Source organism: Mauremys reevesii, linkage group 8 (assembly GCF_016161935.1).
Source record: "Mauremys reevesii isolate NIE-2019 linkage group 8, ASM1616193v1, whole genome shotgun sequence".
In the NCBI taxonomy this organism is placed as follows: domain Eukaryota; kingdom Metazoa; phylum Chordata; order Testudines; family Geoemydidae; genus Mauremys; species Mauremys reevesii.
In genome coordinates, this window is record NC_052630.1 from 74226612 (window position 1) to 74251186 (window position 24575).

Genomic DNA, 24575 nt, shown 5'->3' on the forward strand with positions numbered 1-24575 from the left:
CCGTTATATAAGGCGCTAGTGAGACCTCATTTGGAGTATTGTGTGCAGTTTTGGTCTCCCATGTTTAAGAAGGATGAATTCAAACTAGAACAGGTACAAAGAAGGGCCACTAGAATGATCCGAGGAATGGAAGGCCTTTCGTATGAAAGGAGACTTGAGGAGCTCGGTTTGTTTTCCTTAACCAAAAGAAGGATGAGAGGAGATATGATTACACTCTTTAAATATATCAGAGGGATAAATACCAGGAAGGAGAAGAATTATTTCAGCTCAGTGCTAATGTGACACGAGGACGAACGGATATAAACTGTCAGTCAGGAAATTCAGGCTTGAAAGACGAAGGTTCCTAACCATCAGGGAGTGCAATACTGGAACAGTCTGCGAGGAAACAGTGGGGCGAAGGACCTCCACGACTTTAAGATTAAGCTAGATAAGTTTATGGAGGATGGTATGATAGGATACGGGCTTAGTCAATAGGTCAATTATGTGCCTGGTATGATGTAACCTTTTCCAGAGGTTTGGCTGGAGAGTCTTGCCCGCATGCTCGGGTTCAGCTGACCGCCATATTTGGGTCGGGAAGGAATTTTCCTCCAGGGAAGATTGGCTATGGCCTGGGTTTTTCGCCCTTCCTCGAAGCATGGGGCAGGGTTCACTTGCTAAGTGGGGTGGATCGGCTTATGTGGCCTGCATCTTGCAGGAGGTCAGACTAGATGATCATAATGGTCCCTTCTGATCTTGAATTCTATGATTCTATGATTCTATGAAATACTTAGTAATGCTGTAGTTTTTTTAAATTATAAATAGGCAATGACTTTAAAAAGCACCACCCCATTTGAGCTCCATTATACATGCATGAACAAAGAATATGGTCAACACCAACCCTGCCAATTGTACCTTCGATCTTGTGCAGTGCATAAGATTGCAGAACTAGGAACACAAGAATAGACCAGTGCTGCATCTAGTGCAGTATCCTTCTATGGCATTGGCCAATACCACATGCTTCAAACAAAAGTACAACAAACAACACAGAAGACATTTAAGGAACAGCCTGTTCACAGGAAAAACTTATTTCTAGCCTCCATTAGTTAAAAGATGGCTTATGCCCTGAAGCATATGATAAAATATATGGTAATTAGGATATGCATATTGGAACTCTATAGTGTCTGGTAGCACAGAAGTGAATATTTTTATTATTAGTGTAATCTCTCCAAGTCCAATTTTATAAGTCTGTGTGATGCATGGAAGCATAAGCACTGACTCTGTGGGTGCTCCAGGGCTGGAGCAACCACGGGGAAAAAATTGGTGGGTGCCAAGCACCCACCGGCAGCCCCCTATTAGCTCTCCTCCACCCCTCCAGCACCTCCCACCAGCTGGAGAGCCCCGTAGATCAGCGCCTATCCCTCCCTCCCCACGCTCCCGCCCATGTCACAGCGTGCAGGAAGCTGGGGGGGAGGAGCGAGGATGTGGCATGCTCGGAAGAGGGGGTGGAGTGGGGATGGGAAGAGGTGGGGTGGGGCCTTGGGGGAAGGGGTGGAGAGAGGGTGGGGCAGAGCATGGGCAGGAAGAGGCAGGGCAGGGTGGAGCCTGGGGCAGAGCCAGGGGTTGAGCACTCCCCAGCACTTTGGAAAGTCAGCGCTTGTGTATGGAAGTGTAGATAGTTTTGAGAGACTGTAAGTAACACACTGACATAGTCCAACAACAAAGATGGCATCATAAATGAGACGTACCAACTGCCACACACAGTGACTACCAAAAACCTAAAGTGGTTTGGTGTAGTACCTGTACAGTGTTCCTGTTACTGTAGAAATCTCAAGAGAGCAATCCCATACAAAGTGCAAGATGGTTTCCATTCTAAAAGTGAAAGTGAAGGGACTCAAAACAGCAGCTGAAGTTATTCAGAAAAACCAGATGGGCTATATTGTGAAGAAAGGCAGCATTACGGCAAACCTGTCAGAAAGACTGGATGGACACTGAGAAAGACTACGGAAAATGGAGAAATGTAGCAACAAGAAGGAGGAAAATGTGAAAGGAGAATCTCTCAACTCACCCTTAAATTAGGATGAACAGACTGCGAAGAGGCCAAGGCCACACAGTACTCTGACAAGCAAATGAAAAGGAAGCACTGAAAGAGGAACAAGAGGCAAATTACCTCGACTGATGGCTTGATGGTGAGGAGTGAGAGCTGGGTTATCTATGACACAGATAAAGATAACAATGATATCTCTGCAAGGACGCTGTTCTGTAGCAGAAAAAAAAAGCATGCATTAAGACTAAGGAAAGAGAATTAATGCACTTAAAGGGAACCTGGAAAGCAAAACCCTAAACAGAATTAAGCACAGAAATGTTTGTTCCACTAGCAAAGCATATAGGTTAAGCTGTGAGGTTTGCCCCCTATTTGTGCTAAATTTTTCAGTTTGCTTTTTCATATCTACCTCCTTGACAAGCTGAAAGTGTGTTTCTCCCCTCCTTTGCTGTATGTGGAGGCTTCAGTCAAAATCCCCTGGGCTATATATGTTTGCTTAATCCATACAATAGAGAAAAGCTAAGAGACACTATCTTGTCTTCCGAAAAGAAAGAACTTTGTACAGATTCATCAGTGGGAGGGACAGAGTTGTCAGGGTGCAGCACTGAAGTTCTGTAATCATAACAGCTGACAGATGTGTGTGAGGGATTCCTGGAGGAAACGGGGCTGAGGTTTCTGCATCCTTCAGTCTCTCTGATTTGTTTCATTGTGGCAAGAAATTCTTTTGCTTCTCACTCTCCTGTGTGTGAACTTACTTCTGAGACATTAGAAGAGCTTTATCAGCTAGTAGCTTGAACCTGAACTCTGTTTCTGCAGTAGAAGATATGAAGACAGAGATTTGCAGCTTCAGGTTCCTGAGTCCCAGCAATCCCTTGTGTACATTCGTCTTGAAAGAATGGAAGGAGATGGCTTTCTATTGAGTGTTGTGTTGGGAAATAAGATGCATACCTGCAAGATGAATACCTTGTATTCCTCTTATAGTAAGTATCTTATTTCTGTGAATACCTGATTTCACAACTTTCTAATAATACTTACCAAGTTCATTATCAGAAGCAAGCTTCCCACAGACCCAGACACACCATCTCAAAGTGGCACCAGACCCTGACAAAACAACAGATGCAAAACCTGCTGACATATCTGCACTGCTACAATGATTAACACTCCTCACAACACACGTTTCAGATCCATGGGCCCTACAAGTGTCTATCACAACATGTGATGTACCTCATCCAGTGCACTAAATTTCCCAACAGCAGCTATGTGGGCGAAACCCGACAAGCTCTATGTTCTCACATGAACTCACACAGGAAAATGATAAAAGACAAAAAACACCTTATTCACCTATGGGTGAACACTTTTCATAAACCAATGACCTATCTGACCTATCAGTCCTCATCTTCAAAGGAAACCTGCACGACACTTTCAAAAAATGAGCCTGGGAACTTAAATTCAAAACTCTGCTAGAAACTAAAAATCATGGACTGAACAGAAACACTGGATTTATGGCTTATTACAACAAGCTGTAACCTACTAAGCCCCTCTTTTTGAGCTATGACTGCAGAGGTGTTAACAGGCCACTCAACCTTGAATGGTCCCTTATAATGTGTGCTAACTGCTTTTGCTAAACAATCTGTTCCACCTTGCATTTAGTTGTGACACTGGGAGTACCTTTCCCAGAGACCTGAAGAAGAGCTCTGCGTGGCTCAAAAGTTTCTCTCTCTCCCCAACAGAAGTTGGTCCAGTAAAAGATATTACCTCACCCACCTTGTCTCTCTACTTTCTAATAACTCAAACAATAATAAAGTTTTGCAAATATAATTTGATTTCCTTACAGTAGACCTTAACACTTATTATTCTTAATAATGCAGCATCAGTCTTAATACTAATAAATATTATATATATCATATCAGGGGGGAGGAATAGCTCAGTGGTTTGAGCATTGGCCTGCTAAACCCAGGGTTGTGAGTTCAATCCTTGAGGAGGCCACTTAGGGATCTGAGGCAAAAATTGGTCCTGCTAGTGAAGGCAGGGGGCTGGACTCAATGACCTTTCAAGGTCCCTTCCAGTTCTAGGAGATTGGTATATCTCCAATTATTACCTTTTTATTACCCTCCCAACCGTTTGATCTCCTAACTTTTCTCTTAGTGAATCTCATTCTTTGCCTGCCTTCTGTGACGTAAGGGACAAGGGATCATGTCGTCATTTTTTTCAGTTATAATGAGGACAAAAATCAAAAGGTAGAAGAACTTCACCAATGCCAAGTATCTGACATATTCCTTCCTCCCTCTCTTTTATAGACACATACACAAATGAGCCTCTGAGAAGTACCCTATACAGCTTCCTGACACCTCTAACAGGACTTTGGTTTTATAAACATAGGGAGCATAATTAAACAATAGTGTATTTTAGCTAGCCAAGCAAACTAATTTTTAAGCTTTGTTATTATTTCTCAATCTATAAATTTGCTCTTCATTAGTACCACAGCCTGAAACTTTAGAATTCCATTCACATACTGGTCATCTGTTTGCCTTTTGATCAGCCTATGAAGACTTCTCCATTTTTTATAGATGAATTCTTTAACATTGCTTACAGCACTCAAGTCTGAATTTAGAATCTTCTTCCACACTAGTGTTTCCTTAGGCAGATCCTCCATCATATTCCAGAATCCAGATGCATCATGTAGAAACGTAATAAAGGTGAGTTATTCCACTGCCAACACCATTACCAAGAGCCAAAATGACAATATGCAGAAGTTAGATGTTGAACCACTTTTCCCCACGTAACAAGAGCAGGTTTAAAGGGAAGATTTCCATGCCATGTGGCATGGTGAAGACATATTCCCAGTTTTCTCCTGCTCTTTCACAATGCATCTTTATAGGTTGCTGAACACAGCCGAATGAATATTCCAGAGGTGGAACTGTGTGATTATCTTTAAAAGTCTAAAATAGACGTTTTCTTTTCTTTGTTTCTGACAAACAGGGAAAAGCACACTCCATTAAATTCCTCCTGGCTAGTACAGTTTCCATTATTGGTTCTTAAGGCATATCTACACTATCTCACAGTTTGGAATAAGGGGAGGTGAATAGCAGTGTGCACCAAAGTGCTGCACTATAACTCCACTGTGTAGACACTTCAAGCACAAACTTAAAGGTCTTGAGTTCACAGTGCAAATTATGTAATATTTAATATATACAAACACATATATAAACAGAGAAATAAAACTTCTCAAGCAAGTGATGGCATACCTGAATTCACAATCTAATCAATTTTTAATAAAACTCTTAACATAAAAGCTACATCATGGTCCTAATACACTATCCATTTACACAGGCGTAAATCAGGAGTAACATCACTGAAGTCAAAGGAGTTATGTGGGAATAAAAGCAGAGCCAACCTTACCATGTTGAGAGGGAAACCCAAATTCATTGAGGTGCTCATAGGGCTGTCAAGGAGTTAACTGTGGCCTCTCGATTCTCCTGGTTGATCTGCACTCCCTTGAGAACTTGCCCTTAAGCACAGCTGGAGCACAGGATGCTTTAGCCACACTACCAGAATTGTCAATCTCAAGTATTTAAAATCATGAGACTGGTTTAAAGACCATGAGATTTTAAAACAAATAATACATGTGAGATTCTTTCTATTTACCTTCTGATTGTTTAGACTTTAGGGTTCATGTTTTCAAGCTTTTCTCTGTAGTCCTATGTCTCCCTCACCTCAACATGCCCAAGTGCTGTGGCAGAACTGGGCAATGGTGCAAGAGTCAGTTATGCCCCTGTATACTTGTGGATTGGATCATCAGTCTGGGACAAACAATCAGCCTCACCCAGTTCCATTTATAGCCCCTTTTCTCAAGGCTCTGTTTATATTCCAACACAAAACAAAAGGAAATGCAGAACAATAACAAAAGCAATAGCCCTGTTCTTGGCTGAGATTATGGGGCCCTCCGGTAACAAAAAGGTATGGACATCCCCAGCCTGAGGGTCCACAGGGCCTGCTCACCCTCACCTACTGCAGCCACAAGAGAAAATGCTTCCAACTCTCTCCTAGTTCCCTACCCCTCATGGAGCTTGGACACTTTTTTTATTCTCAAGCTAGATCCAGCTGATTCCCAGCACCTGCCTGCTGGGCTTCCCTTCAGAACAGGGCCAGACCACCCTGTTATACCCGCCAATCCTGCCAGAATTCTCAGCCAACCTCGCCCAGCTTGCTGGTCCATTGTTCCATTCTAGTAGCATAAAGGGCCCAAAACAAAAATGATAACCTGACACAAAATCTTTAGATCCTCCTCGCCAACCTCCTGCTGGAAAAGTACAGTGCAGCTGTTTGTCCCTTCCTAAGACAGAGGTCTGTTTATACCAATTTACATTTTCAAGGCTATCTTGGCAAGGAGAAGTGCCAGAAAATTACTTTGAGAAAGAAAGAAAGAAAGAAAGAAAGAAAGAAAGAAAGAAAGAAAGAAAGAAAGAAAGAAAGAAAGAAAGAAAGAAAGAAAGAAAGAAAGAAAGAAAGAAAGCTAAGCTCCTCCTTTACATTTCTAGTTTCCCCAAATAAAAGCAGCCTACGCTATGTGCTCAAAGTGGGGCTCAAAGTCTAGCTCTGTATAAATGAGAGGAAAAATCAGGGCCTACATCTTCCCTGAAATATATGCAGTGTCTGTGATTACTGGTGGAAATGTGCCAGAACATGCGTCAACCTAATTTTGGAAGCAAAGTATCCAACTGGATGGCATATTGCTGGTTTTTTTTCCCCCTTCCCTGTGATTCTATGCAAATCTTGTAGTTTTTTCCATCTCAGAGTTATCTGCAGCCATCAGAAACACTGACTTCTGTACATTTAGCTTTCATATGAACTTGACAAGAGCCAACACTTTTGATCGATGCAAATAATGCTGATGGAGAAATTGACAAGATTTACAGACTACAGCAGTCTGTGCCCCCCTCCCCTGCCTGTCTCTCCCACCATGCCACAGTAGACAGTCCCCAAGCAATTGTTTTCCATTTCCTCCACTGTTTGTCATTAAACCTAATTAGCCACAGGAAAGAGAGAAATCCAGGCAATATTTAATATCTTCAGTTTTCATAACAACTTGCTGCAGCTCTGTTTCATGCACAAAACCATAAGTTCAACAGTCAAAAGAAAGGTGAAAGAAAACTAGAAGTCTGTTTAAATAAATCTCTTTAAATCAGAGATAAGGAACAATTTAGAGATAGCGTATTTAAACTGGATTTGTTAACTTCTGTGTTAACCTTGTTTTAAATTCATTTAGAAAAGGAACTTTACCTTCCACTGTGTTCAGCATTCTAAATTTTAAATTTCAGTATGATGAAAATTCACAAAACACTGGGACAGTAAAAATTATCAAGCCTTAATATTCTTTTTAACAGATAGCTGGCCATTATTTTTTTTAGCATGCTGTTTGCTTGCTTTATCTATCTGTTTAAAAACTGTGATGTGTCTCTGGACTATAGGGCTAATATAATTAAATCCTATTAACACATCAGGAATAAAATCCTTTAATAGACATATGAGGCTTTGAGAGGCAGCTCATTCCTGAGCAGATTTAATATCCTTAAATTAAGCAAGTGTGAATAGGAGAATGAATCTTATTAAAACTTAAATCTGATTAAATTTAAAAATTATTGGTTTCTTAATGTAATAAATTATCCAATACAGGCTAGAACAAATAATATAGCCCGGCTACACATAACTTCACTCTATAACAAGTGACAAATGAAATTAAGTGTGACTGTGGGGCAAAAGGGAAGGTCTTTTTATAAAAGTCATTTTGCATAATGAAACACCTAAATCATTTTAACAAACATTTTTGGGGAAAAACATGTGCAAATGACAGTGTTGGAGTGGGAGTCATTATTCCTCTTCAGAAAAGGAATGGGAGATAGTGGTGCTAATGTTGGTTGTTGGTTTTTTTAAATGCCATTCTGACCAATTTGTTATAAATTCTGAAAAGAAAAGCTGCAGCTTATGTTGGTGGTAGCTTATTCCTTTTCCAGAAGGCTAATGCAAATGTAAACCATCTGCCGCACATTCTGCTGATAAAGCTGTAGTACCAAACAATGGACCAACAGTATTGGAATACTAAAACATAAACTGAACACTTGAAAAAAAAGTTTGAAAAGGATTTTAACTTCCAGAAAATGTAGATTTTCCACTCTTCTTCCATCCAAAAACAAGTTATATGTAACATATAACAAGTAACATGATTACAGAGATTTAGGAGGAGGCAAGGATTTCTATTTAAATAATCTTATACTAAAGTACAAGTCATGTTAAATAATTAAAATAAACAGAAATACATAACGACTTACAAACTTAGCTTATTGATTTTGTTAAATGAAAACTGATCTAAATCATTAACACAAAGAAAAATGTATGCAGTATTCAATATGTTAATAGTGGATTTTTTAAAAAAGGACAGGACAGCTATTCAAAATCCATCAATTTGACTAACAATAGTCTAATGTACTTTTGGGAAAGCAATACTAAAATTCCAGAATAGTGGGCCTGATCCAAAACCCATTGAAGTAGATTAAAAGATTCCCATTGGCTCCAGTGGGCTTTGAATTAAGCCCCATGTCTGTTGTCCTTTTTCAAGTGTGCAAGCAGGGGGAGGGTTTAATTCAAAAGCACCTGACAAATCAAATATGCTAAAATGTCATCTAACAGATCCTTGAACAACAAAGACATTTGTATCAAAATAGTTTGCTATGAATGTAGACAAAAAGAGTGGAAATGAAAAATACTATAGCAATTTCTTCATAGCCATATTAAAAATCAACACATGATACACCAATTCCTTGTCTCAAAAACATGGGGTCTTTTGATATCATGGTGATGGGCACCAGTGTAATAACCTGGAGAGGTAAATAGATCGTACGATGATACCATTGTGGCACTATTTTATTCTTGTAAAATACTCTAATACTAATAAAAAGGAGTACTTGTGGCACCTTAGAGACTAACAAATTTATTTGAGCATAAGCTTTCGTGGGCTACAGCCCACTTCATCGGATGCATGTAGTAGAAAATACAGTAGGAATATATATATATATATACACACACACACACACACACACACACACAGAGAACATGAAACAGTGGGTGTTACCATACACACTATAAGGAGAGTGATCAGTTAAGGTGAGCTATTATCAGCAGGAGAGAAAAAGAACTGTTTGTAGTGGTAATGAAAATGGCCCATTTCCAGCAATTGACAAGGAGATGTAAGGAATTGGGGGGGGGGCGGAATAAACATGGGGAAATAGTTTTACTTTGTGTAATGGCCCATCCACTCCCAGTCTTTATTCAAGCCTAATTTGATGGTGTCCAATTTGCAAATTAATTCCAATTCAGCAGTTCTCGTTGGAGTCTGTTTTTGAAGTTTTTTTGTTGTAATATTGCGACTTTTAGGACTGTAATCGAGTGGCCAGGGAGATTGCAATGTTCTCCAACTGGTTTTTGAATGTTATAATTCTTGATGTTGATTTGCGTCCATTTATTCTTTTATGTAGAGACTGTACGGTTTGGCCAATGTACATGGCAAAGGGGCATTGCTGGCACATGATGGCATATATCACATTGGTAGATGTGCGGGTGAACGAGCCCCTGATGGCGTGGCTGATGTGATTAGGTCCTATGATGGTATCCCCTGAATAGATATGTGGTCAGAGTTGGCAATGGGCTTTGTACTAATGAAACTAAGTTGAGTATAAAACATATTGCATAATAAATGCAATTCAACAATATACTTTAAAGTTTTGTCTGTGAAAAGTGATAGTGTACACCATAGTGTTCAACCTGGATTTAAAATAAAGGTGGTTTGAAAGCAGCAGTCAAGAAGCCAGAATGGTTTAGAGCACAACTGGCTACATCAATCCTGTGTTGATTATTCACACACAGGAGGAAAAGAATGTTATTTAATCACATCAATCATATCTGCTCTAAAATTTGGAATTAGTAGCTTAGGAAATATTTTGTAAAAGCTGTTTACATACCTGTCCATTAACACTGATGTAATTTCAAATAGATAAATGGGCATTATTCAAAAGAATATGGAAGAACCCATTTTAAAACCTCAGGGATGATTATACAATCTTGCCATGTAATCTCCATATGCACACTAATGATTTGAGTGGATTTCCTATGAAAAAACATAATATTTCAATAAAATGACAAATCTGTTTATTTAATGAAAAACATATGCTATATGAATTTTTGAAGGCTACCATCTCCCACTTAATATAAATTCACTCTGAGGAAATCCACTAGTCTCTGAGTGGAATGTGTATATTTTAGATCTCCGGCTCTTTTTTCCCAGTTCTCTTTCTACTTAATTATTTATTAAATCTGAATAACAAATACATATATGTTCAACAAAGCACAATAGGTTATCCCAGACTAAAGTAAATCTATTTTGCCTGATTTCATCTTTCTTTAAATCTGAAGGAGAAAAAAAAACCGGAGAGATAGTGTTCTGGTTGTTTTTTAGATAGATGACAGATTTTGTTCTAATTAATCTAGAGCACTGTGTATAGAAATGACTGCAAAAGCAAACATGTCTATTAACAAAAAGCAGTGATTACTGCTTGGCATTCAGCCAGTAACTCTACATAAGCAATGAATTGATGCCTGCAACTGTCTCAGTGCCATATGGGTTCTGCTGTAGCAATGAATTGGATCCAACGCAAGGTTAAGATGTGTCAAATTTAACTGGGGTTTAATTGATACTGGTAAAGAGGCTCTAAATAAAGAAACAGTGTGTGTGCTATTAGAAACAGGCTGCATGTCAGCCTGCATCCCCAGCTTGTTGGCAACAAAACTACACTGAGATATCCACAGGAGTTTCCAAACTCTACTTCTTTAAATAAAGAGAGAGAGAGAGAGAGAGAGAGAGAGAGAGAGAGAGAGAGAGAGAATGCACAAAACTTCAGGTTAACAAGTTTACCAGCATCTAATTGTTACTGAAGAGATACTAATCAGGTGTACATTACGACAACCCTAATTTGTTTTTGACATACTAATGAATCTCTTTTTACAGTGAAGGCAGTCATTTTGCCAAACTAAAAATTCATGTTAATGCTTCTATCCTTGCATGCAAAAAAGCTGCATTACGAGAATGGCGTGTTTGCCTGGTTCAGCACTGAAGAGCCAGGAACTGGCAAAGTTGTGTATAAGCAATACAATGCATTAGTTAATTACAGGATGACTCACTTTTCTCAAATAGTAGTAACAGAATATGTCCAGCACTCTGAAAATCTAAGAGCTACAGAGATGGCTGTTGTGGTCCCCTTGCTCTTGGGCTACGCTGGAGGCCAAACAGCAGGTCATCTAAATCTGGTCTATTGAGTATAATACAGTCACGATTGAAAAAGAGCATCCTGCATGTATCCTACAGCAATCTTAAAATGAGTTTAAGCTCACTTTATCCTTCCCGAGGCCAAAATCCTGACCCCACTGAAGTCAATAGCAAAACTCCCATGGATTTCATTGGAGCCAGGATTGTGGCTCAGACTTGTGCATGGGCCCAGCACTTTATCACTGTCCAGCATGCAGGTGGGCCAATGGCTCCTCCTGGATACAGTCATACATACCCTCAGAGCCCTGCTAAGATAAGCATGTAAATATAAGCAAAGGTCAAGCAGATCTGATAATATTTTATAAATATTCAAGATGCACAAATGTTTGAACCTTCTCAGTTTGAAATATCTCATTTTTATCTGAAAAGTTTTTCTACAACTCCAAAATGGAAATCTGGCAACAAAGCTCACTAATTATCTGGGGAGACGGGAACATATGAATGCCCTAAACTTCCACAGAAAATCATACAAACTTCTAGAAAGCTTTTAGCTGTTGTTAAAATGCCCCCTCTCACTTCCACTTCAGACTGTGCTTCAGTAATCTGTCTGAAACTGCTGTAATTTCCACTAAAATCTCTTGGCAGTTCAAATTCTGACTTTCAGATCTGGGCTGGTAAATGTGCAGCTGTCTTGAACAACAAATAGTAATATTTATATAATGCTTTCCCTCCTCTTGATCACTGGTGAGGGAAACTGAGATACAGAGCAGTTAAAATGACTTGTCCAAGGAATGTATAAGGTCTTCCAGTTCAGTGCCCAACCACTGGACCACCTTGCTGCCCTCATGTTCCCTAATGAAGAGCATATCTGAATAAGAACAAAACATGCCCCATCTTGTAAATTACTCAGTGTCTTCAAAACTCCTCAAAGCCAATGGGAGTTAAGGGTGTTTGGCACTTCCCAAAGTCATTCATATTTTACAGGATCAGGCCCCACAGGCTATATTCCATCAAGATATTGCACTTTATAAATAGTGAATTTAAAAAAACATTAGAAGTAGGATCAAATTAAATACTCAAATTTTGGGTGGTTAGCTAAATGTAAGAGCTAGGTATTATTATTAATATTAATAAACAATATTTTAAGGTTATCTGAACTTCTTTGAATCTCACAAAAGGATTCACTTTCAGTTTAGGATGAATTCTTATTTTATCCTAACCATTTCACTCAACCCTGCTTACGGTAACAACAATAAAACACAACAGAGATTTTCAAAAATGACAAGTGATTTTGGGTGTCTGACTGCAGACACCTTAAAGGGGATTTTCAGAGTGTAGCTGTTGAGCCACTTCTGAATATTCATCCCCTTTTAAGATGTCTCAAGTTGGGCACCCAAAAAGTGAGACACCCAGAATCACTAGCCACTCTGATCTTTAATTAGTTTAATTACTTAAATGAAATTTCCATAAATGTTGTGAAACTGACATATAAAAGCATAAGACAATTTTTTTAAGACTGGATAATTTTCTCAAACCAAGACTGCAGGAAGCTACTGTATAATCTTTAGGAAGTATTCTTCTAGCAATATATACACACACAACTAAAACAAAATGTACCTATTTCTGGCTCAGTTTGAATTAACAATCTACTGTACATCTGAGCAGTCCACGGCTAAAGTGGAAGGTTACATGCTGGTCTCAAATACATATAATTAGAAAAATGAAATATCAAGTGAAGGAGACTGATGATTATTAATCAAGGCTTTTTGTTAAACTACCTCAGCACTGTTCTCTTATTAGGTATCTCCCTTATTCAAATGGCAGGAACACCATGTAATTTGAATTCCTTCAGCAATTTCTATCCTTTTGCCTCCCAAATCAGTATACTGAACATCAGTGTTTACAACCTACAATTCGGTTTTGCATTCCTACCTCAAGCTATATCAACCAATTTTTCTAAAATAACCATTTACTCTTTTCCCCATCATCTATGCCTTTCTATCTTTCATTATTCCTCAGCTACTCTGCCAACTTTTTATAATAATGTCTTATTTGTGCAACTTACTTTTTTTTTTTTTTTACTTTTCTCATCTTTTTGATGGAATATTGGTACATTTTGCCAGAAGTAAAAATGTTTTTAAGTAAATTGTAACAATTTCTGTTTCCCTGCTCTGCTTAGAGGGTTCTAATCCATTAGGTAGGTTTTTGTTTGTTTTTGGCACTGTTTTTAAACCTGTAGGGAATAATGATTATGTAGAACAGAGCTGTTACTGAGATGTAACATGTTAAGCAGAAGAACTATTTACACTTAAGAGACAGGGTACCATTATTTATACTTTAGAAGGCCTCCTAGGTTGGAAACAGAAGAAAAATTACTTATCTATAGAGCCAATTCTTGATATTTGTCAGAAAGATGTGACGGAGTTGTGGTTCTAAAATTCTCTATATGCAGGAACTTCAATCAATACATTTCTTCAAATAAACCTGTACCAAGGAAAAAACTTATGCGTTGCTTATTAACGTTCAGTAGTATTATGTGCTATACATTTTTAACCAAAATGTACAAACCAATCTTACATAGCCTATAACATAAACAATGAAAAAATTATTTACTACTGTACTTTTAATGCCTCGCTGAATAGCTCGCCTGGAACTATGAGCTAGATTTTCTTCCGCTCTGTCCTTTGAAAGGATGTATGTGTCTGAGAGACAAGATTGCCATGTTACTGCCAATTCTCTAATACATAGTCTTGTACACTGGAAATCAGTATGGAACACTGCACTCACATCTCCTGTAACTTTTTACAGCCTTTAAATTGCCAGTCTTCTGACTACATTTCTTCAAACAACATTGCCATCTGACTGATATCAATCAAACAGTGCTGCCCTTTGATGTCAGGACTCACAGAGTCATCCCACTTGACTGAATTCTGATTACCTCTGTATTCAGGAAAATAAATGTGAATTTATTTTTATTTTTTAGATCACAGCCATGAGCTGTATTTAATAAAAGCAATTCTGACTTCTCATTTGAAAAGAATAATGCCAAAAATACTACCCTTGGGCATATCTGCCTCCAGAGAAGCTTCTTCCTTTGTGTACACTATTTAGTTACTCTTTGTGAGGCTAGGCAAGTTTCTAGCAGCTGATGATAAAAATGCAGAAGTTTAACCTCTGATTTCAGTTTTGATTTGCTATAGGCCAAACTGGTTCACAAATCTCCCACATGCTCCTAGTACTACAGAGGAGGAGCTGTACTCAGTAAACATTCCCTGTGCTATTTTCTACTATGCTGTGATAGGGCAGATTCCATCAGCTATCTTTTTTTCTTTTAATTGAGTGTTTGTTGAAGCATGACTCAAAGATAGGAGCCCTGGCTCAGAAATAAAAATTGGAGCTCAAATTCCCCATTGCTTAATTCAGACAGGGAAGAATCCTATTGGTCTTGCAGGGTCTGGGGAGCAATGCACAAAAGTTCCACCCTGAGGCATTAGAAATGCTGCTCAAGGTGAGTGCTGCAGCCACCTAGACAACATGGAGGGGGAAGAGGGCAAGAAGCGGGCAGGGACATGTCGGGAGGCATTCGCCCACAAAACTGTGTTGAAAATTAGACTCATAATGGGGAATTCTCTGATCCTTTGGAGAAACCAACTTTTGAAAAAAATTTCCTGCATTTCCCTCTGTCCCATCTCTCCGTTTTTTTCTCCTCTCTGTTTTCACACATATACCCCATTCCCAACAAACACAAAATAAACAGACTAACATTTATAGTGCATCCAACTCCTGGATCTTGCCACAGTGTTACTTTTTGTCCTGCTCCACTGTTGCCAGTTCTGCTGCTCCTCTGCCCCCAAAACCCGTCTGTGTCTCTTCAACTGGACTCCACTTCTGCAGGAATCTACTACTTTAAAAAGCAATGTGTCTTTTCCTGTGTGGCTTATACATACTCTACAAGAAATACACACACACACACACACACACACCTCCTCCTCTACATGGCATTGAGCCAGAACTGCTCCTCCACAGTAGCTGAGGATCCATGAGCTCTCAAACCAGTCACCTTGCAAGGAACTACATGGATCCCCTACTCATACACATCACACATAAAGCTTCCATAATCCTAGCTGCAAGAGTTGCTTCCATTAGGCCACTTTATTTAAAGAGCCCCCTTTTTACCCAATCAGAGATAATTGCTTAGGTAGAAGTAGTGACTAGTAACAATGGCAGTGCCATGAGTAACTGGTGGATACATATGAAGGACCACACCCACCACCAAGTTGGGTTGAGAATAAATTTCTTGGAAAGTAAAAATTGCCTGCAGTTGAAATGTTCTGGTGTTTAATATTATACAGCGCTGTAAACAGCGAATTGCCATTTTGGTTATTCTCACCCTCCTCTGTTCTTCATCTTGGACAGGCTACTTGTTGTCCCTTACTTCCAATTTGACGCCCTTTTTCCAAGTACTTGTCCCTGATTGGACAGTCACAGCTTTGTTGGAGTTTGAAATTCTTTGGGCGGTTGTGTAAGTAACGGATATTGTAATCTGACTGGATACTGCTGACAAGTCTGCCCAGTAACCAGAAAGAGTGGGAAAGGACAGGTAATCAGTGTGAAAATCTATATCCTAATGGCAGCCTGTGTCTACATCTCATCTAGGGTTGCCAAACCTCCAGGATTGGCCTGGAGTCTCCTGGTATTAAAGATTCATCTTTAATTAAAGATTATGTCATGTGATTAAATATGTCCAACCAAAATTGGCAACCCTAGTCTCATCAGAGGAAAGCAAGGCTAGCTGGTTAGTACTACTTGGGGAAAGCAGGGGTAGCTCTGTTAGTACTGAAGAAGGTCAGAGAAGGAGAAGACCCATATGACTTACCATCATTCCTGATCCTGTCCTTGGCGGAGCTGTTCCTGACTGCAAGTTCCTGAGCAGTGGCTCTAGTTTCCTGTTGACAGTTCCTGGTCGGAGAGTTCAGAGTTCTTGGTCAGTCGGGTGTGTTCACCTTGGTTCCTGCCTGGATACAGTATTGTGTTTATGGTCTTTATATACTCGTTGTCCATTCTTGTTTTGAGCTTTGGGTTCAGGCTTCATGCCTTTGTTGTGTTAAACCTATTGAGTGGTTTGTTAATAAAATCCCTTTTGTTTAAGTATATCATTGTGATACTTTTCACTGTAGGGGAAGGTTAATGGAGGTGGGAGGCTGACAGTTGATAGATGCTCTTGGGGCAAACCTAAGCTGGGAGGGGTCCTATTAATTTGGATTCCCAACTCCCTAGGCAGTTCAGGAGAAGTAAATGGTGTAACTGAGTGAATTGTGTAACAGCACAACCAGTCTGAACTTTTAAGTGGCTAGATTAGTCAGAAAAGCCCTAAGTGTAGTAAAACCTGCACCAAACCAAGAAGCCTACACACCACCAGCAAAAGTATTGTAACCCATATTGGCACACCCTTTTCCTCCAAAGGAAATGGTACTCTCCTATTTCCAGAGACCCTATTGTTTTGCAGTAGCTCTTTTTCACTTAATATTTTACTTTAGTAACTTCTCTGAAGTCACTTAGGATGGGATTCTCAAAACATTCAACACTGACCTAACACTACATCATTGAAATCAATGGAAGTTTTACCATTATTTCAGTGGACACAGAGTTAAACAAACACTAAATGCTTTTGAAAATCGCGCTGTTACAATACAATCCAGAACATTATTTGATAGCAAACCATCAGTGAAGAAAAGCAAAACCAAACCACCTTGTGTGTACTGCCAGCTCGTACACAGTCTTTTAAATGAGCAGCTTGTTTAACTGTTCATCATAACTTGGTCATTTACCTAATAATATGAAGATTCTTCACTCTTCGTATTATTAGGCTCTCTCTAAACTAGTCCATTTCTCATAACCTATGTTTCTGCTTAAACTGTGACCACCTTCTGCTTGTGTCTCTTATGAAAATTCAAGTTTTTTGCCAGTACTTAGCTTGTGTACCAGTTGCACATTCACTCAGTCACTGCTGCTAATTTGTAAAGTTCCTTGGCAGATGAACCGTTTCTTTGGATGGGTCATTTGTCCAAGAATGGCATATGTCACAAGACAGCTCAAATTCCCTAAATGCTGCATTCATTCCCAGCCAGTAAATAATGTCTGTGCCCTTGCAGACAACCTTCAATCCCTGAGGGGAAGAAGAATAAATTTTTATCAAATCCATCTTTAACACTCGTGGTGTAACTACTCCCACTCGCTTATAGGATATACCTCTTCAAACAATCTGTTCATTCCTGATGTGGAAAAACAGGATGACTTTAAAAAATGACTTGTTTTAATTCTCGCCATCCAAAATTTTTACAGGGAATAGTTAAGGGATCCAGTCAGTTTCTTATCTAACTGAACTTCTCTCAGTCTTTCACCAGCAACAGACATCTATGAACAGTCACAGCATCAGCTCCTATCTTTGTGTCAATGAAACATTCCCTGCCCTGATTCTCAACCAGCAGTTTGTCCTCACCTGAGCTGTACATGTTTCTTAAAATCATACTTTGGGAATCACTTCAGAGCATTCCAAGGGGGTTTTATTTCCCTATAGACACAACATACTTCTATTTGTAAGCTATATAAAGATAGGATGATATGAAACCTAGCTAAGCCACTACCACTGTCAGATGTTACACTGCATGGACATGCTTCAGATCAAATATTAGATGTGTAGAACTGAAAGGGATGTCAGCAGATCATCTAGTCCAGTCCTCTGCACTCAAGGCAGGACTAAGTAATAACTAGCCCATTCATAACAGGTGTTTGTGTAACCTGTTCTTAAACACCTTCATTGACAGAGATTCCACAACCTCCCTAGGCAATTTGTGCTCACCTAACCTGACAGGAAGTTTTTCCTAATGTCCAACCTAAACCTCCCTTGCTGCAATTTAAGCCCATTGCTTTTTGTCCTATCCCAGGAGGTTAAGGAGAACCATTTTTTAATCTCCTCCTTCTAACAGCATTTTATGTACTTGAAAACTGTTATCATGTCCTCCCTCAGTCTTCTCCAGACTAAACAAATCCAATTTTTTCAATCTTCCCTCATAGGTCATGTTTTTTAGAACTTTAATCATTTTTGTTGCTCTTCTCTGGACTTTCTCCAATTTGTCCACATCTTTCCTAAAATGTGGCACCCAGAACTGGACACAATACTCCAGTTGAGGCCTTATCAGCACGGAGTAGAGTGGAAGAATTACTTCTTGTGTCTTGGTCACAACACTCCTACTGATACATCCCAGAATGATGTTGGCTTTTTTTGCAACAGTGTTCTACTGTTGACTCATATTTAGCTTGTGATCCACTATAACTCCCAGATCCCTTTCTGCAGTACTCCTTCCTAGGCAGTCATTTCCCATTTTTCGTATGTGTGAAATTGATTGTTCCTTCCTAAGTGGAGTACTTTGCATTTGTCCTTATTGAATTTCATCCTATTTACTTTTCCAGTTTGTCTAGATCATTTTGAGTTTTAACCCTGTACTCCAAAGCACTTACAACACCTCCCAGCTTGGTATTGTCCACAAACTTTATACATGTACTCTCTATACTATTATCTGAATCATTGATGAAGACATTGAACAGAACCAGAACCAAGACCAATCCTGTGGGACCCCACTCAATATGCTCCTCCAGCTTGACTGTGAACCACTGATAACTATTCTCTGGGAACTATTTTTCAACCAGTTATGACCCATCTTATAGTAGCTCCATCTAGGTTGCATTTCCCATTTGTTTATGAGACAGTCATGCAAGACAGAATCACAAGCTTACTAAAGTCAAGATACACCATGTCTACTGCTTCCTCCCATCCTTTGTTACCCTGTCAAAGAAAGCTATTAAACTGGTTTGACATGATTTGTTCTTGACAAATCCATGTTGACTATAACTTATCACTAAGGCTAAGATTTAGTCATGGGTATTTTTAGTAAAAGTCATGGACAGATCACAGGCAATAAACAAAAATCCATGGCCTGTGACCTGTCCAGGACCTGTACTATATACCCCGACTAAATCTTGGTGCTCTGGAGGGCTCCGGGGGCACAGCTGCTGCTCTGGATGGTGGGCTCTGGGGTACCCAGTAGTGCTGGGGGTTCCGTGGCACCTGGTGCTGGGGGGAGGCCTCTGGGGTGCCCACTGGTGCTTGGGAGCTCTGGGGCTCTGCTGGTGCTGGGGGGAGGCTCCTGGACACCTGCTGGTGCTGGGGGGTGGGAGGGCAGCCCGGGACCACTACTGACGCTGCTGGCGAGGGGCAGCCTGGGACTGCCAGTGCTGCTTGTGGTGGGGAGGGTGTCCAGGAACCGCTGCCACTGCTGGGTGCGGGTGGTGTAGCTGGCCCCGGGGCCACCCAAGCTGCTCAGGCAGCCCTGGGTTCGGTCGCACCTGCCAGCTGCAGAAGTCACAGAGGTCTCCGAAAGTCACGGAATCCGTGACTTCCATGACCTCCGTGAGAGACTCTCAGCCTTACTTATCACCTTATTATCTACTAGATGTTTCCAAATTGATTTCTTGATTATTTGCTCCATTATCTTTCCGTGTACAAAAGTTAAGCTGATTGGCCTGTAAGCAGGGGCGGCTCTAGACACCAGCGCGCCAAGCAGGCGCTTGGGGCGGCTGTTTCCCGGGGGGGCGGCATTTGGCTCCGGTGGAGCTCCCGCCGGCATGCCTGCGGCAGGTCCACCGGAGCCCGGGACGAGCGGACCTGCCGCAGGAATGACTGCGGCGGGTCCCGTCTTCCCGCGGCTCCAGTTGAGCTCCCGCAGGCATGACTGCGGCAGGTCCGCTCGTCCCAGGCTCCGGTGGACCTGCCGCAGGCATGCCGGCAGGAGCTCAACCGGAGCCGCGGGAAGAGGGGACCCGCCGCGGGACCGGGGAAGGGCGGCGCAGCGCTCCGCGCTGCTTGGGGCAGCCCGATTTCTAGAGCCGCCCCTGCCTGTAAGTCCCTGGGTTGCCTTATTCCCCTTTTTATAGATGGGCACTTTATTTGCTCTCTTCCAGGCCTCTGGAATCTCTCCTGTCTTCCATGAGTTTTTGAAGATAATTACTAATGGCTCAGAGATCTGCCCAGTCAGCTCCTTGAGTATTCTAGGATGCATTTCATCAGGCCCTTTTGACTTGCAGACATCTAACTTGTCTAAGTAATTTTTAACTTGTTCTTTCCTTATTTTAGGCTCAGATTCTACCTCATTTTCACTGTGTTCACTATGTAAGACATCCAATTGCTAATAGCCTTTTGGGTGAAAACTGAAACAAAAAAGTCATATAGAGCTTCTGTCATTTCTACATTTTCTGTTATTGTCTTTGCCCCCTCATTGAGTAATGGGCCTACCCTGTACCTGGTTATCCTCTTGTTTCTAATGTATCAGTAACACATGACATAGCCACATTGTTTGTGTCTTCACACTTGTATCAGCTTTACTTCCAGGCTTCCTTGTACAAACCACATTGAAAGCAAACTTGTCCTTTGAGTTACATACTACATTACGAGAGAAGTGTCAGTGTTAGCTCTCTCTACTTCTGCAGAAGCTCATTCCTATGCCTACATGCAGTCCCACCCCACACAGAAACTTTGCATGCTTTTAAAATACATCATGAATGTCATATCTGTATCCTTTACTCCATCTACCAGCCCACTTCTATTCTCTGATTAAGCAAATTTAAGCAGAAATACCAAAGGAAATTTTTCAAGGATTGAGATAAAAATCAAGGGATAAGTGCAGAACTGGGGCTTGCTCAAGGTGTTATATCATGTAAGGCCAGCTGTGCTGGAGCAGCCCAACCATCTGTCACTGATCAAAATCCTGCACTACTATTTAATTCTGGTACACAAGCCATGTGTGTGTTTTCTAAAACCAGTGAAAAATCTTGTGCTTATTGTATTAGGAAATGATGTACTGTTTTCCGTTTGAAAACACGAAAAGGTTTTAGTTCTAGGAAATCATTATACTTTGCACTTTCCCAGATGCTCAGCCTGTCTGCCCTTTTTTTTTTTTTATCTAGGGCTACATTTCCTCTTTATCATAAACAAAGAGAAATAGATGGAGCTCAAGCCTCTAAATCCTCAGAATAGTAACCACAGACATGGAGTGCTTAACAACTGGCAGAGCACAGCTGCTGAACGGAGATGGAAAAGCAACAAGAGTGGTTGAGAAAACCCTGTAAGGTTAATTATCAAATCTTATGTGCACCCTAAAAATTTCATTGCAAAGAAATGATATTGGTGATGCATTACTGTAGTAGACATTCCTCTCTCAAAGGATATGTCTACACTACAGTGGCTACAGTGACACTGTAGCACCATAATGTACCCTGATGGAAGGAGTTTTTCTGTCAATGTAGTTAATCCAAGAGGCAGTAGCCAGAAGAATTCTTTCATGGCCCTAGCTATATCTACTGCGGGGGTTAGGTCAATCTAACTACATCACACAGGGCACCAAAAAAACCCATATGTTTCACAGGTCAATCTAATGTTTAGGTGTAGACCTGCCATCACTACTGAAACAATACCCCAGGCAGGTCTCACTCTGCACTAGACCTGGTATCTTTCAGAAGAACAACAATATCTGAGTCCTGAACATTTGTGTCTATTAAAGATCTTGTTTGAAAATTATTTTTTATTTTTGCAAGAATAGGAATATTACACTTCAGTATCCTGACCACCAATTTGGGCATTTATATCCTGACTTTCTTACTTCCTCTTGTGGTTTCAGTTGGATATGGTATTCTTCTTCACTTCCCACCTGAACTGTTGTGTAGTTTTTCTATAAAGCTAAACTGCAACACCTCCAGAAGTGGCTGCATTTCATGGATGCTGTTGGTGAAATAATTCCTATATATATAGGCCAGGATCCTGCAAAATGTAATGCAGAAGCAGACATTTGCACCTGTGCTGAAATCAATGGGACTCCACATGGGCACAAGGGTCCGTCGAAGCAGAGCCCTGGCAGGATCAAAGCTATGGTTTGTAAAATGATAAGGATTCCTTTGGGATGGAAGGTGTGGTACAAATGTAAAAATGAAAGATACCACAACAGATAGGAATCTATTTTCCAAGTGTAAGAACTTCCATACTACATGGCCCAGCCTATATTAGGGATATTTTTCAAAAATTGACCACAGGTGTTAACACTGGGCCTCCAGCTGCCAGTGCAGGGTAAGATGACATGGTGTTTAAAATTGTGATAGCTAGGGCTCCCTGTCTGTGATGGGCTCCCTGTGTTATTAACACTCTTGGAACTGAACCACTGTTAGAAATGGTGGGAAATTTGTTTAACATTTTCCTAGTGTAGACAGCACCTATGTTTTCAGCAGCAAAGCCTGCCTGTATGTGAGCCAAACTCTCCTAAGAGTTAGAGATTAACTTTTTAGGGCATGCTCAGTCAGTGTTTTCTGGATTTATATTTCTTCTTTACCCATATGGGAGCCTGACCATACATTTTAAGGGTATTATTACTTCTATTGTGTGAGCAATGCTGATGCACCAATGTTGTTGGAGGGTGTACAACACTCAAATCCTCTGTGGAATAAACACAGAGGGGGACATATACACACTGACCAGAGGGTTACACTTCGATAACCAATAAAACTTTTCTTACACTTCAAACACAGCATGGACTTCAGTCCTCCCTTAAGAGTGGTGCTTGGAGATTTTAAAATAAATATTGATTAAAAATAAAGTTATGCACATCTGAAGATGGTGTATGCTCTACTCCAGGGGTAGGCAATCTATGGCACGGGTGTCGAAGGTGGCACACGAGCTGATTTTCAGTGGCACTCACACTGCCCGGGTCCTGGCCACCAGTCCAGGGGGCTCTGCATTTTAATTTAATTTTAAATTAAGCTTCTTAAACATTCTTAAACCTTATTTACTTTACATACAACTATAGTTTAGTTATATATTATAGACTTATAGGAAGAGACCTTCTAAAAAGGTTAAAATGTATTATTGGCACGCAAAACCTTAAATTAGGGTGAATAAATGAAGACTCAGCACACCACGTCTGAAAGGTTGTCAACCCCTGCTCTACTCTATTAACTTTTTAACAATGCACTGAGAAGCAATGCTTGGATACACAAACAATGCTCAGATATAGGCATACACAAGCAAAGCTATATCTGGAGCATCACACATTTGAAATAAACACAGCTGCACTTAATTTCAAGGATTATACATTCAAATAAATGCATAAACACTCCTATATTAGTGAGAGAACATTCAAATAAAAAGTACACTCAGAGCATTTGTTTGAATGTGCAACTGTTTGATAATTCCAACAAATGTACTCAATGGGCCAAATTTTGTACTCAGAGACATGTCAGTTCATCTCCCACGGAAGCCTGTGGTGCTAATCTGTTTCTTTTAGAGACAGGCTCAAGTCAAAACATAGAAAAGACGGTTACTCACCGTTGTAACTGGTGTTCTTCGAGATGTGTTGCTCCTATCCATTCCAGTTAGGTATGCGCGCGCCGCGTGCATGGCTCGTCGGAAGATTTTTACCCTAGCAACACTCGGCGGGTCGGCTGGCGCCCCCTGGAGTGGCGCCACTATAGCGCTGGATATATACCCCAGCCGACCCGTCCGCTCCTCAGTTCCTTCTTGCTGGCTACTCCGACAGTGGGGAAGGAGGGCGGGTCTGGAATGGATAGGAGCAACACATCTCGAAGAACAACAGTTACAACGGTGAGTAACCGTCTTTTCTTCTTTGAGTGATTGCTCCTATGCATTCCAGTTAGGTGATTCCCAAGCCTTACCTAGGCAGTGGGGTCGGAGTGAGACGTGGCAGAGTGTAAGACTGCTGAGCTGAAGGCTGCATCGTCTCTAGATTGTTGCACCAACGCGTAGTGGGAAGCAAAGGTGTGGACAGAAGACCAGGTAGCCGCCCAACAGATGTCCTGGATGGGGACATGGGCCAGGAAGGCGGCAGAAGAGGCTTGCGCTCTCGTAGAGTGAGCGGTGAGACGGCTAGCTGGCACGTGAGCAAGCTCGTAGCATGTCCGGATACATGATGTCACCCAGGAGGAGATCCTCTGAGAGGAGACCAACTTGCCCTTCATGTGATCGGCAACCGCTACGAATAGCTGGGGCGAACGCCGGAAGGGTTTCGTTCGCTCTATGTAAAACGCGAGGGCCCTGCGGACGTCGAGGCTGTGAAGCTGTTGTTCACGACATGAGGCGTGCGGCTTCGGGAAAAAAACCAGGAGGAAAATGTCCTGGTTCACATG

The 24575-nt window shown here is 40.8% G+C and overlaps 2 long non-coding RNA genes across 2 annotated transcripts in view; both read right to left on the bottom strand.

Moving 5' to 3' along the window:
• LOC120369657 overlaps positions 1 to 12570 on the bottom strand; it is a 91787-nt gene extending 79217 nt beyond the window's left edge. The window contains exons 1-2 of the long non-coding RNA XR_005583306.1: positions 11249 to 12570; positions 10033 to 10178 (exon numbers count right to left, since the gene is read on the bottom strand). This is a non-coding gene — a long non-coding RNA (uncharacterized LOC120369657). The remainder of the gene's footprint in view (positions 1 to 10032; positions 10179 to 11248) is intronic.
• Positions 12571 to 12572: 2 nt separating this feature from the next.
• The window catches only part of LOC120369658, a 29923-nt gene continuing 17920 nt past the window's right edge, over positions 12573 to 24575 (bottom strand). Inside the window, exons 2-3 of the long non-coding RNA XR_005583307.1 lie at positions 16210 to 16348; positions 12573 to 13817 (exon numbers count right to left, since the gene is read on the bottom strand). This is a non-coding gene — a long non-coding RNA (uncharacterized LOC120369658). The remainder of the gene's footprint in view (positions 13818 to 16209; positions 16349 to 24575) is intronic.